Raw genomic sequence first — 15,863 nt, 5'->3', positions numbered from 1 at the left:
AAAGAAACATTCCCTTTTAAAATAGCACCCAAAGTAATAAAATATCTAATAATAAATTTAATCAAGGAGGTGAAAGTTTTATAAATGAAGGACAATGAAACTTTGATTAAGGAGATTAAAGAAAACCTGAAAAAATGGAAAGATATCCCATGCACCTGGATTGGAAGAAAAATATTGTTAAAATGCTCATACTGCCCAAGGCAATTTACAGATTTAATGCAACCTGTATTAAATTAACTAGCACATACTGCACAGAAATAGAACAAATCATATTAAATTTTATATGGAATCACAAAAGACACAAAATTGCCAAAGCATAGCTGAAGAAAAAGAATAAGGCTGGAGAAATAACCCTCCCAGATTTCAGAAAATACTACAAGCTACAGTAATCAAAACAGCATAGTATTAGTACAAAAACAGAAATATGGATCAATGGAACAGGATAGAAATCCCAGAAATAAACCCAGAAAATTTTGGTCAATTAATCTTCAACAAAGATGGCAAGAACATACAATGGAATAAACAGAGTCTTTTCAGCAAATGGTGTTGGAGAAACTGGAGAGCAGCATGTAAATCAATGAAGTTAGAATACTCCCTTACACCATACACAAAAATAAATGCAAAATGGATTAAAGACTAAAACATAAGACAATACACAATAAATTTCCTAGAAGTAATCATAGGCAAAACATTATCTCACATGCATCTCAACAATGTTCTACTAGGGCAGTCTACCCAAACAATAGAAATAAAAGCAAAACTAAGCAAGTGGGATATAATTAAACTTACAAGCTTTTGCACAGCAAAGAAAACCATAAACAAAACAAATCGGCAACCTATGGAATGGGAGAAAATATTTGCAAAAGATGAACTGAATGGCTTGGTCTCCAGAATATATAAACAGCTCATATGACTTAATAAGAAAAACAAACAACTCAATCCCAAAATGAGCAGAAGACCTAAACAAGCAATTCTCCAATGAAGACATATAAATGCCCAATAGGCTCATGAAAAAATGCTTAAAATAACTAATTATCAGAGAAATGTAAATCAAAACTACAATGAGATATTATCTCACACTAGTCAGAATGGCCATCATTCTAAAGTCTACAAATGAAAAATGCTGGAGGGGGTGTGGAGAAAGGGCACCCTAATACACTGTCGGTGTCAATGCAGTTTGGTGCAGCCATTGTGGAAAACAGTATGGAGATTCCTAAAAAGACTAAAAATACAAATAACTTATGATGCAACAATCCCACTCCTGGGCAATTGTACAAAGGGAATGCTAAATCAAAAATACGTCTACACATCCTACAGCCAGCATAGTACTCAATGGTGAAAAACTCAAAATCTTCCCACTAAAATCTGGAACAAGACATGGTTACCCACTATCACCACTCCTATTCAACATAGTCTTGAAAGTCCTAGCCACAGCAATCAGGCAAGAGAGAGAAATAAAAGGGATCCAAATTGGTAAAGAAGAGGTAAAATTGTCACTATATGCAGATAACATGATATTATATATAGAAAACTCAAAAACTACTAGAAATTATCACAGAATTCAGCAAGGTAGCAGGTTGCAAGATTAGCATTCAAAAATAAATTTCATTTCTTTACACTAATGATGAATCAACAGAAAAAGAATGTAAATAATAAATCCCCTTTAAAATAGCCCTAAAGTAATAAAATACCTAGGAGTAAATCTAACCAAGGCAGTGAAAGACTTCTACACAGAAAACTATAAAATACTGATGGAGGAATTTAAATAAGACAAAAAAAAAATGGAAAGATATCCCATGCTCCTGGATTGGAAGAATCAATATTGTTGAAATGGTCATATGCCCAAGGCAATCTACAGATTTAAGGTGATCCTTATCAATTTACCCAGGACATATTTCACAGAAGTAGAACAAATCATAATAAAATTTACATAACGTTGTTTAATAAAAGCTATTTTTGTCAAACCTACAGCCAGCACAATACTCAATGGTGAAAAACTGAAAACTTTCCCACAAATATCTGGATTGCAGTTGGACCAAAAAAAAAAATTATTAAGAAGAACATGATTAGAACAGCTGGTACAATTTGAATATGAACTGTGGCATACATAATAATACTGAATCAGTATTAAGTATCCTGATTTTGATAAATATATTGTGATTGCATAAGAGAAATCTATATCTTAAAAAATAGTCACTGAATTTGAGACACGATTTCTATAAATTATACTCAGATCATTCAGAAATAGATATGCCCAGGAGTGGATCATGCGGTAAGTCTATTTTTAGTTTTTTGAGACATATCCATAATGTTTTCCATAGTGGCTGTACCAAGCATATGATCTAGCAATCCCACTCCTGGGTATATATCAAGAGGGAACTCTAAATTGAAAAGATATATGCACCCCAATGTCCATAGCAGCACAATATACAATAGCCAAGATGTGGAAACATCCTAAATGTCCATTGACATATGACACTATAAAGAAGCAGTGTTATATTTATACAATGGAATACTATTCAGCCATAAAAAAGAATAATATAATAACATGGATGGATATAGAGATCATCATTCTTAAGTGAAGGAAGCCAGAAAGAGAAAGAATATATATGGTATCACTTATATGTGAAATCTAAGAAATGAAAGAAAAGGAACACAGTAATGAACTCATCTACAATGTAGAAACAGACTTGCAAGCAAAGTAAATATTCTTATGGTTACTGGGGGAAAGCGAGTGGGAAGGGATAAATTTGGGAGTTTGTGATTTGCAAATGTGGGCCACAATATATAAAAACTGGATTGAAAAAAACAAATTTCTTCCATATAGCACAGGGATCTTTATCTCCTTCTGCTTCTTTTCCAATTTGGATCTCTTTTATTTCTTTTTCTTGCCTGAGTGCAGTGGCTAGGCCTTCCAAGATTAAGTTGAATAGAAATGGGGAGAGTGGACAACTTTGCCTTTTCCCAGATTTTAGTAGGAAGGTTTTCAGCATTTCACAATTGAGTTCTAGGCTGGCTGTAGGTTTGTCATAAATAGCTTTTATCATGTTGAGATATGCTCCCTAAAAGCCCACTTTGGTGAGAATTTTTATCATAAATTGGCATTGAATTTTATCAAATGCTTTTTCTGCATCTATTAAATTCAAATAAGAAATTATATGGAATCATAAAAGACCTAGAATTGCCAAAGAATTGCTGAAGGAAAAGAAAACAGGCTGGAGGAATAACTCTCCGAGACTTCAGACAATACTACAGAGCTACACTAATCAAGATATTATGGTATTGGTACAAAAACAGACATATGGAATATTGGAACAGAATAGAGAGCCCTGAAATGAACCCACAAAATTTTGGTCTACTAATCTTCAACAAAGGAGGCAAGAATATTCAGTGGAGTCAAGAGAGTCTCTTCAGCAAATGGGGTTGTTAAAACTGTACAGCAGCATGTAAAGCAATGAAGCTAGAACACTCCCTTACATCATACAAAAAAATAAACTCAAAATGAATCAAAGACTTAAACATATGACATGATACAATAAACCTCCTAGAGGAAAATATAGGCAAAACATTATCTGACATACATCTCAAAAATATTCTCCTAGAACAGTCAACCCAAGCAATAGGCATAAATGAAAGAATAAACAAATGGGACCTAATAAAATTTACAAGCTTCTGCACAGCAAAAGAAACCATAAGTAAAACAAAATGACAACCTAGTGAATGGGAAAAAAATTTTGCAAATGAAATTGACAAATGCTTGATCTCCAGAATATATAAGCATCTCACACAATTTAATAAGAATAAAAACAAACAACCCAATCCAAAATGGATAGGAGACCCAAATAAGCAATTCTCTAAGGAAGGCATGCAAATGATCAATAGGCACATGAAAAAAAGCTCAATATCACAAATTATCAGAGAAATGCAAATCAAAACTAAAATGAGGTATCACCCCAAACAAGTCGGAATGGCCATCATTCAAAAGTTCACAAATGACAAATGCTGGAAAGGCTGTGGATAAAAGGGAACCCTCCTACACTGCTGGAGAGAATGCAGTTTGGTGCAGCCACTGTGGAAAACAGTATGGAGATTATTAAAAAGATTAGTATTAGACAACATATGACCCAGGGTACCACACTTGGGCATATATACAGAAGGAACCCTACTTCAAAATGACACTTGCACCCCAATGTTCATAGCAGAACTATTTACAATAGCCAAGACACAGGAAGAGCCTAAACGTCCATCAACAGATGACTGGATAAAGCAGATGTGGTATATTTATAAAATGGAAAACTATTCAGACATAAAATCTGACGAAATAATACCAATTGAAGCAACATGGATGTTACTGGAGAATACTATTCTGAGCGGATTAAGCCAGAAAGAAAAAGAAAAATACCATATGAGATCACTTATATGTGGAAATATATGTATATATATATATAACAGAGACAGACTCATAGACATAGAATAAAAACTTCTGATCAAAGGGGAATGGGGGTGGGAAAGGACTGGGATATCAAAATGTAGAAAATATACACAAGACTGTACTGTGTAGCACAGGGAAATATATACAAGATTTTGGGTTGGTTAAAAAAGAAGAGAAATGTCAATGAATATACATATGCACATGCATAAGAGAAAAATGGTGCTCTACACTGGAATTTGAAACAAAATTGTAAAATGATTATGAATCAATAAACAGTTAAAAACAAAAAGAAAGTTTAGTGGATGAGATAATAGCATGGCTAAAGACAGGAATTGGCAGACTAGATAATGAAGAAGGACTTAAAAGTGTTTGAGAAGACATGAGGACACAAAACTGTCAGTAAAAAGATGACATATAAATTCAAGCGTAAACCAATGCAAACATTGCTGTTGAAACATGGGAAAAGACAAAGAATGCAAGGTAAGGACATATAGGATTCCCAGATGAAAAAGAAAGATTATAAAAGAATAAGGAAAAAAAAAAAAAAAGGGCTGAAAATGTATTCGAAAAATATCAGACTGAAATCTGCTGAAAGCCAAGAAACAATCATCTATACGAAATCAGGAAGCAAACAGCTTCCAAAGCAGGCGGAATCCCAATAGACTTACAAGGAGCTGTATTATCATTGAAATCATCAAAGTTCATGATCAACCCAATGATTTTAAATACACCTAGAGTAAAGCAACTTAGTCACAACAGAACCTCCAGAGGGGTTTTAGCTGATATCCCGACAGAAATATTGAAGGACAGGAAGGAGTGCCAAGAAATAGACCAAATCCTGAATGAGAAAAAGCTGCAAACTAGCGTAGCCTATGCCACAAGACCAAGCTTTAAAATAATGGCAGAAGTAGGAAAAAATTCACAGACCAGCAAAACTTAAAACAATTCAGCAGTTCTAACCTTATCCTAAAAGAAAGATTGAGATTTCTACCCTGAATAGAAAAGAAGCAAGACGAAATGGAAATAAGAAAACCGTCATTGGAAATGCAAGAAGAGCTATGACTTGCAGAGAATAAACAAAAAGAAGGCAAGGAGGACATCAAAACCCTAAAGATGGGATAGGGTAGCAGGAAAACATTGGTGAGATTCAGCACTATACTAAGTGAATCAGCTTATATGACCCTCTGTTTGAAGCAAACGGAGAGATGCATGGCCTAATGTGTTTGCAAAACAAAGAACAAGCAAACAGACAATCAAACAAACAAACACCAAAACAGTACGGTTGGATGATATATATCCAAAGAACCATGATAATTCAAAAGAAAATACTCAAAGGGATGTCAAAGAGCTTTCAGCACGCATCGACGCAGTATTGCTGCTTGCATGTACTCAACAGACTTGTATTCAGAAAACAGATGCGTGCAATAATATTCAAAAATACTGATTCATAAGAGGACATCGTGACCTAAACCAAATGCCTATTTTGAATAAAATCGATTCGTATTCCATGATATAGATTTACTAGTATTCCAATAGGAAGAATGAAAGGCCTATTCGACCCTACATAGAGAATAAATGGCATATGCCTTTAACAAAGACAAGTAGCTCTACAAAACTGCACTAAGAGCAAAAGAGACAGACAGTAAAGTGTACATTATGATTGGATTAATTTCTAGGAATTTCAGCCGCCATGAATCAAATGGATCCATTTTCTGGGACTGTGGGTGTTTCAGCCGAAAAGCAACAGACGGATGTGTATTCTGGGTGAAAGGCTATTACACAAACATAAGATTCCTATAGTGGGGTCTTTTTGTACTTTTAACTGTGAGAAAAGTTAAAGATGTGTGGAACCATAAAATTAACATGAACACACTTCCCTATTTTGTACTGTGTATAGAGTTCTGAACTAAAGGAAAGAGGGTAGGAAAAAAAGGACCATGGGACGCTATTGGAGAGAATCACTTTTATCTTAGGAATCTCTCGTCTGATGCAGCCCCTCCCCCAACACTGGAAAGATGCAGCAAATATTGGAGATGGCAGTTACCGGTTGCTTTCCAGATGGAATATTGGTGTGTTCAACCAGGCTTGTTGTGGCTGTTGGATCCAAGTTAACTGGACAGAGCTCTGTGGGTGGATCAGTGTCATGAAGGGACTGCCACCCTCTGTGGAGCTTGGCTTAGGTCTAATTTTGGAAAGATTTGTAAGTTCGAGATACTGCTGCTTCCCAATGGCCTGAGATCACGGGTCAGTTTCAAGAAACTGAAAAGACAGACTGTGGAAGATCTGCCCATCATCAGCATACCAGTGAGGCTGTGAGGTACTTTCAGACTTGCCCAGTGCTGTAGAAGTCGACTTTAATGGAGACACGAAGAGAAGCTGGCAGAAAACCTGGCTGCACAGATTGAGGAGACGTGCGAACACATTGATGAGAGTTGTTCTGCTACAATGGAGAATACTGGCATGAAGACTTCTTTAGAGAATACCAGGCTTGAAAGACTTTCATGAGTCATGTTGAGCCTCACTGATACTAGCAGAAACCTGTGGAGGGTCAACGTTTACTTGAGGAAGGTACTCAATTCTCTGCTCCAAGAAGTGGTCCAAGATTCCTGACGTCTAAAAGAGAAGAAATGGCAGGGATGATAAAACCGCTCATGTTCTTGGAAGGGTTTGTGAGAATCCACATATCCCAAGGGGCATTTAAAAATCACACAGACCACAGAGCATGAGGCCCTGGTAAGCTTTCCCCGGGGTTGGGCCTAGATATCAAGAAATTGCTCTTTCCTCCCCTCCACTCAGGCATCCATTTCAAAGGATCAGCACTTGAGTTGCAATGAAGCCAGTAGGAGAAAAGCAAGCCACTCCTACGTACAGTGTTCCTCCAACTTCACACTTTGTGCACAACACTTAAATCCTCAAAGATCAAATACTGTAGGCTATAATAGATAGGAATAGAATACACAGCTCACAAAAAGAAATGATGAACTTAGCCTAGTTTCAGCAAATGCTGGGGTTACGTCTACCTTGGGGTGAAGGGAGTGTGGTAAGTGAGGGGAATCTTTGACTGAACTTGATAAATATTAGGCCTCAGTTTTTCTAGACAGTATAGGTATCAGTTATGTCAGTTAGTGAAGTGAACTGTAAAAGTCACCATAGACATGTAAGGACACATGATATGTGGACCATCTTTTCACTTCATTGAAGCCCCAGGTGCAGTATATCATGTTGGTGCATAATTTGTTGGGTTAAACTGCTTTAGCCAACATGATCAACCGTTTGTTCTCATGGTTGATAGAAGAGCACCTGGTTCTCAATAGCAGAGCAAAACTGCAGCAGTTTTCTCATAGCTATAACTCCTCTAGGAGTTTTGGAACCAAGAATACACATAAATATGGTGTTTTAGTTTAATTGGGTTTCCCTAGAGAGAATTGTTCCCCCTTGAAATGACAACATTGTCCTGTATGTGTCATTGGGAGGAAAGTGCAGCACATGCAGAAGGGAAACCCAGGATGGGGGTTGTTTCATGGTTCCAATAGTTATTTCATGGTTCCTGTTGATGTTGTAGTTATCAACAGTAAAGATTTGACCTGTCCCCTTCATCATTTTGGACTGCTACTGTACATTCTATCTGTCTATTTTTCCCTTAGACCTGACAAAATTGTAAAAGAACTTCACAAGTCTGGCTTGTAATTAGATTTAGTATGTTTCAAAATCTAAGTTCATTTTCATATAAATCCCAAAATATGTAAATAAATTCTATTAACCTTTTGAAAGACTGCAACTGAGGTATTAACACAATGTCAAAACTGTAGTCTTCGGACAAACCCTCCCACCATGGCTGTATAGAAAACAGAGAAAAGCAAGAATCACATTTCTGTGAGTTATATATAGAATGTGTTGATTTCTCGATGCCCAGTTGGCAGGGTATTAGTGCCAACTATGCTCACTCGTTCCCATGTACACAGCAAGATAAACATCCACTCACGAAGCCCTTGGTTCAGGACACATGCTAAAGAGTGGTCCCTTAGTTCCAAAAGAGAATGAGGCCTCAGAAAACCTGGGAGGAGGAGAAGGCAAAGTAGAGAATGGAAATCAGTGCAGTACCTGACGTCTGGTGATGGAACAGCAAAGGTGAAACTCTGTTTTACTTGGACACACAATCTCAAGCGGAAAGGACACATGGGATTGAAAGCGATGAGCTGAGTTTTAGAAGCATGCACAGAAAATACTTGGCTGACAGAACTCAAGGAAATCAGCACAAAATATCCCCACAATTGATTCTGAGACCAAGATCCGAGCTGCCAAATTTGAGCTAGCATTGGCTGTGGAAAATGAGGTATAAGGCTATGTATGATGTCACACGCTGTGTCTCAGGGATCCAGAGTGTGTTGTGGATTGTGGTTTGCCCTACCAAGAGAGGAAACTGACCTTAGACCCCAATGTGAAAGCAACCACCCTGTGCGCAAAGTTGAGTTTATCGAAATGTCCTATGGCCACATTCACTGCATCTGCAGGCCAAGGGAACAATTTGATATTTTGCCAATAGAGCACGAGTGGGGCACAATTAGAGAAATCATGCATCTGGTCTGAGGGATCCAGGGGCCCTTGGGGTTGAAATCAGATTGCAAAGTGTTAGGATCAGCTAGTTTCCTAGCCTGGACTGGGATTAAGTTTTGGTATGAGGCAGAGGATGCAGGACATCGCTGTGTTTGCCTTTGTGGTCCCAAGCCACAAGGATGAGAGAACAAAGGTTAGTTGTCTAGGTCCGCAGCATGAGAAGATGAAGCATTTCATTCACCATTACCTCCCAAATGCAGATGCTACATTTTGGATAGTACTGAAATTCTACGGCACCGAGGACAACTTGGTGGGGCTGTGGGATAATGGCAGCAGGCCCTGATGCATGACATCCTTAGATATGTTTCCACAGGTTTTTCTGTAGACAGAGAAGCTCTGGGAAGGACTGGTAAAATTGGGACATTCCCATAGAACTAGAAAGGACAAGTGCACTAACAATATTCTGTTTTGAAAACACTCCAAAATGACATACAACAGCCTACAGAGCTGAAAACATTTAGATGCTCCATTTCCACAAGAGGAAGGGTCCTGTGCACTTTCAGAAAAGTGACATAAGCATAATAAATGGAGATTATTCTAAATGATGCGTGTATGGTGTGTTCATCACAAGAAAGTTATCACCAGTAAATAGAGGTATACCAGACAACACACACAGGAAGACGAAATGGCTTCAATGTCAAGGAAAATTTGTCTTCAGGGAAATATCATGGGATTGGGTACACCAAATAGACTAAAAGTTTCACTTAACCAAGCCTTACAAGTCTGCATTAGATACCTGATAGTACTTGACCAAAAGAGATAAAGATATGGTAAAAGAAACAGGAAGTAACAATTTCAGTTCCAAAGAGATTGAAGGCCAAAAAAAAAGCTTTGAAACAACTAGATTTTGAAACATTACTAGAGAAATTATTGAAAATGGAGGTGAGAGAAACAATAAAGAACAACAGTGTCTCAGAATCACAAAAGGCAGAATATCAGAAAAGGGGAAGAGAACCTCTAAGATGAGCCAAATAAAATAAGTAAACTCAATGTATAAGATAATAGCAGGTTAAAAGTCAGTCCTGAGCAGTCTAGATAATGCAGAGCGACTCGTGAATGTCTGTGAACAAAGGGGAACAGAAATCCCTCTATCAGAAGATGACACAGAAAAGCTAGTGTAAACCAATGCAAATATTGCTGTTGAATCCTGGGGTAAGACAAAGCATGAAAGACTAGGATTCTTAAGAGTCTCAGAAGGAAAAGCTGGGTATACAAAAAAAAAAAAAAAAAAAACCTCTGAAAAGATATTTGGAGAAAAATCTGACTGAAATTTGCTGAAAGCCAAGAAACAATCATCTATACGAAACCAGGAGCAAACAGCGTCCAAATTATGTGGAATCCCTATAAACCTACAAGCAGCTGTATTATTCAAATCATCAAATTTCATGATCAACCCAGTGATTTTAAATGCACCTAGAGGAAAGCAACGTAGTTACAACAGAAAGACCATAGGGGTTTCAGCTTATACCTCGACAGAAATATTGCAGGACAGGAAGGAGTGCCAGGACATAGACCAAAACCTGAATGAGAAAAATCTGCATTCTAGGGTAGCCTATGCCACAAGACTGCCATTTCTGATAACGGCAGATCTAAAAATTTCATAGACCGGCAAAACGTAAAAGAATTCAGCAGCTCGAACCTTATCATTAAACAAAGATTGAGAATTCTACCCTTAATAGAAAAGTAGCAAAATGAAATTGAAATAAGAAAACCATCATTGGAAATGCAAGAAGAGCAAAGAGTTGCAGAGAATAAACAAGAAGAAGGGAAGGAGGACATTAAAACCCTAAAGATGGGAGAGGGATGCAGGTAAACATAGGTGATTTTCAGCACTATACAAAGTTAATCAGCTTATATGACTCTCTGCTGCAAACGGAGAGATGCATGGCCTAATGTGTTTGCAAAACAAAGAACAAGCAAACAAAAAATCAAACAAACAAACAAACACCAAATACTATGGTTGGCTGACATATACCCAAAGAAACCATGATAATTCTAAAGAAAATACTCAAACGGGTGTCAAGAATCATTCAGCACGCATCGATACATTATCGCTGCTGGCATGTACTCAAAACACTTGTATTCAGAAAACAGATGCGTGCATTAATATTCAAAAAGTTGATTCATTAGAGCATATCGTGACCTAAACCAAATGCCTATTTTGAATAACATTGATTCGTATTTCATTATATAGATTTACTAGACATCCTACAGGATGAATGAATCGCCTATTCAACCCTACGTAAGAATAAATGGCATATGCCTATAACAAAGAAAAGTAGCTATACAAAACTGTACTAAGAGCAAAAGAGACAAACATTAAAGTGTACATTAGGATGGGCTTCATTTCTAGGAATTTCAGCCCCCATGAATCAAATGAATCCATGATCTGAGAGTGTGAGAGTTTCAGCCAAAAAGCAAGAGATAGATATGTATTCTGGGTGAATGGCTATTACACAAACTTAAGATTCCTATAGTGGGGTCTTTGTGAACTGTTAATTTTAGAAAGGTTATAGACGTGTGGAACCATAAACTTAACATGGACACACTTCCCTCGGTTTGTACTGTGTATAGAGATCTGAACTAAAGCAAAGAGGGTAGGGAAAAAAGGACCATGGGATGCTAATGGAGAGAATCATATTTACCTTAGGAAACTCTCGTCTGATGCAGCCCCTCCCCCAACACTGACAAGATGTAGCAAATATTGTGGATTGCAGGTACCGGTTTGATTCCAGGTGGAATGTCAGTGTGTTCTGTGAGTCTTGGTGTAGCTGGTGGATCCAAGGTAACTGGGCAGAGCTCTGTGAGTGGATCAGGGTCATGGAGGGGCTGCCACCCTATGTGGAACATGGCTTAGGTCTATTTTTCAGGAAGCTGTGTAATTTCGAGATACTGATGCTGCCCAAAGACTTGAGATCACGGGTCAGTTTCTAGAAATTGAAACAGCAGACAGTGGAAGATCTGCCTGTCATCAGCTTACTGGTGACGCTCCGAGGGACTTTCAGACTTGCCCAGTCCTGTAGAAGTCGACTACATGGGAGACACCAAGAGAAGCTGTCAGAAGGATGAGTGCACGGATTGAGGAGAGATGTGAACACATTGATGAGTGTTCTTCTGCTACAATGGAGAATACTGGCATGCAGACTTCTGTAGAGAATACCAGGCTCAAAAGACATTCATGAGAAATATTGAGCCTTGCTGATACTGACAGAAACCTGTGGAGGGTCAACGTGCACTTGTGGAAGGTACTCAATTCTCTGCTACAAGAACTGGTCCAAGAATCCTGACGTCTAATAGAGAAGAGATGCCAGAGTTGATAAAATGCCTCTTGTTCTTTTAAGAGGTCATGAGAATCCACACGTCCCAAGGGGCATTTATAAATCACTCAGACCTCAGGGCATGAATCCCTGGTAAGCCTTTTCCCAGGGTTGGTCCTAGCTATCAAGCACTTGCTCTTCCCTCCCCTACACTCAGCCATCCATTTCAGAGGATCAGCACCTGAGATGCATTGAAGCCAGTAGGAGTATAGCAAGCCCCTCCTAGAATCAGTGTTCTTCCAACTTTACTCTCCATGCACAACACTATACTCCTCAATGGTCAAATACTCCCGACTAAAATAGGTAGGAATTGAATATTAACTCACACAAAGAAATGATGACCTTCCCCTAGATTCAGCAAATACTGTGGTTACATCTTCTTTGGTGTGAAGTGAGTGTGGTAAGTGAGGGGAATCTTTGACTGAACTTGTATATGTATATGTCCTCAGTTTTTCAATACAGTCCAGGTAACTAGTATAAGTCAGTTAGTGAACTGAATTGTAAAAGTCGCCATAGACATGTAAGGACACATGATATGTTGATAGTATTTTCCTTCACTGAAGCCCCTGGTGCAGTATATCATATGGGTGCAGACATGGTTGTGTTTAATTACTTTACACAACATAATTGGAAGATTAAGCATTCTCATCTTTGATAAAAGGGCACCTGGTTCTCAATAGCCTATCAAAGCTGCAGCAGTTTTCTCATAGTTTTAATGCCTGTAGTTGCTTTTGGATCCAAGCGTATATATAAATAAGTAGTTTGGGTTACCTTGTGTCTTCCTACAGTGAAATGTTACCCATAGAAATGACAACATTGGCCAGTACAATTCACTGGGTGAAAAGGGCAATACATGCAAATGGGAAACATTTTGTGAGGGTAATTTCATGGGACCAATATTTATTTCATGGCTCCTGTTTGTGTTGGAGGCATCAACATTTAACATTTGACCTGTCCCCTTCATCATTTTGGACTGCTTTTTTACATTCTGTCTTCTTTTCCCTTAGAGCTGACAAAATGGTACCTCAATGTGACAAGTCTGGCTTGTAGGCAGATTTAGTATGTTTCAAAATCTATCTTCATATTCATATAAATCCCCAAAAACATAAATCAATTCTACTAAATTTTTGAAAGACAGCAACTGAGGTATCAACACAATTTCAAAACTGTAGTCTTCAGAAAAACCCTCCCACCATGGCTGTATAGAAAATGGAGATAAACAAGAATCACATTTCTGTGAGTTATACATGGAAAGTGTTGATTTATTGATGTCCAGTTGTCAGGGTAGCAGTGCAACCTACACTCACTCACTCCCATCTACACAGCAAGATAAACATCCACTCACCCAGTGCGTGGTCCATGACACTTGCCAAACAGTGATCTCTTATTTCCAAAAACAGAATGAGGCCTCAGAATACATGGAAGGGGGAGAAGTCAAATTAGAGAATGGAAATCAGTGCAGGACCTGATCTCTGTTAATGCAGAAGCAAAGGTGAATCCCTGTTTTACTTTGAAGCACACTCTCAAGCGGACAGAATGCATGGGATTGAAAGCGATGTGCTGAGTGTTAGAAGAGTGCACAGCAGATGCTTGGCTGACAGAACTCAAAGAAATCAGCACAAAACATCGCTACAATTGATTCTGAGACCAAGATTGGTGCTGCCATATTTGGGCTCACAGTGGCTGCGAACAATGAGGGATAGGGCAATGGATGATGACACATGCTGAACCTCAGGGATCTGGAGTGTGTTGTGGATTGTGGTTCTCCCTATCCACAATGGAAGCTGACTTGGGACACCAATGAGAAAGCTATAAACCTGGTGCATGAGGTTGAGTTTCTCGAAATGTCCCATGGCCACATACACTGCATCTGTAAGCCCAGGGACCAATTTGGTATTTTGCCAATACAGCACATGTGGGGCTCAATCAGAGATATCATGCATATGGTCTGAGTGATCCAGGGGGCCTTGTGGTTGAAATCATTTTCCAAAGGCTTAGGATCTGCTACATACATAGCGTGGACTGAGATTACGTTTGGTATGAGGCAGATTATGAGGGACAGTTCTGTGGTTGCATTCGTGGTCCCAAGCCACAAGGATGAGAGAACAAAGAACAGTGGTCTAGGTACACAGCATGAGTAGATGAAGCATTTCCTTCATCATTATCTCCCAAATGCAGATGCTACATTTTGAATGGCACTGAAAGGTTACGGCACCGAGGACACCTAGCTGGGGCTGCCCAAAAATGGCAGCAGGCCCTGATGCATGACATCTTTATATATGTTTCCACAGTTTTTTCTGTAGACAGAGAAGCTCTGGAAAGAACTCGTTACATTGGGAAATTCCCATGGAAATAGAAAGGACAAGCTCACTGTCATGATGCTGTTTTTGAAACACACACACAAAAAATGACATTAAAGAGCCTGCAAAGCTCAAAACCTTTACATGCTTCATTTCCACAGGAGGAAGGGTCCTGTGCACTTTCAGAACAGTGATATAAGAGTAGTAAAAATGACATTATACTAAACGACAAGAGTATGTTGAGTTCATCACAACAAAGGCATCACCAGCAATTAGAGATATACATGACAACACACACAGGAAAACGACATGGCATCAATGTGTAGGAAAAATTGTCCTCACACAAATATCATGGAATTGTGTACATCCAATGGTATAAAATTTTCACTTAACAAAACCCTATAAGTCTGCATTAGATACCTGAAAGTACTTGACCAGTAAAGATAAAGAAGTATAGTAAAAGAAACAGGAAGTACTATTTTAAGTACAAAAGAGTTTGAAGGCCCAAAATATAAGCTTTCAAACAACTAGATGGCAAAACGCTACCAGAGAATGTATTGAAAACTGAGGTGAGGAAAACACTGTAGAACAACAGTGTCTCAGAATCACAAAAGACAGAATACCAGAAAAGGGGAAGAGAACCTCTAAAGATGAGCGAAAGAATATCAGAAAACTCAATGGATGAGATAATACCAGGGCTAAAGTCATTCCCAAGCAGAATAGATAATGCAGAGGGACTCTTGAATGACTGTGATGACAGAGGAATAGAAATCCCTCGATTAGAAGATGACATAGAAAAGCAAGTGAAAATCAATGCAATCATCGCTGTTGAATCACAGGGTAATACAAAGCATGAAAGATTATGATTCATAAGTGTCCCAGATGAATTAGCAAGAGATAAAGAAGAAAAGTCTGAAATATATTTGCAGAAAAATCAGACAGAAACTTCCTTAAAGCCAAGAAGCAGTCATCTATACGAATTCAGGAAGTACAAGTGTCCAAATGAGGTGGAATTAAAATAGACCTACAAGAAGCTGTATTATTCAAAGCAACAAAGTTCATGGTCAACCAAGTGATTCTTAATGCACGTAGGGGAAAGCAACTTAGTCACAACAGAATCTCCAGAGGGTTTTCAGCTGATATCTCGACACAAATAGTACAGGAGATGTAATAGTGCCAGGACATATACCAAATCTTGAA

Source organism: Camelus bactrianus, chromosome 36 (assembly GCF_048773025.1).
Source record: "Camelus bactrianus isolate YW-2024 breed Bactrian camel chromosome 36, ASM4877302v1, whole genome shotgun sequence".
In the NCBI taxonomy this organism is placed as follows: domain Eukaryota; kingdom Metazoa; phylum Chordata; class Mammalia; order Artiodactyla; family Camelidae; genus Camelus; species Camelus bactrianus.
The sequence above is the reverse complement of the archived record's forward strand: the minus strand, read 5'-3'. Positions refer to the sequence as shown.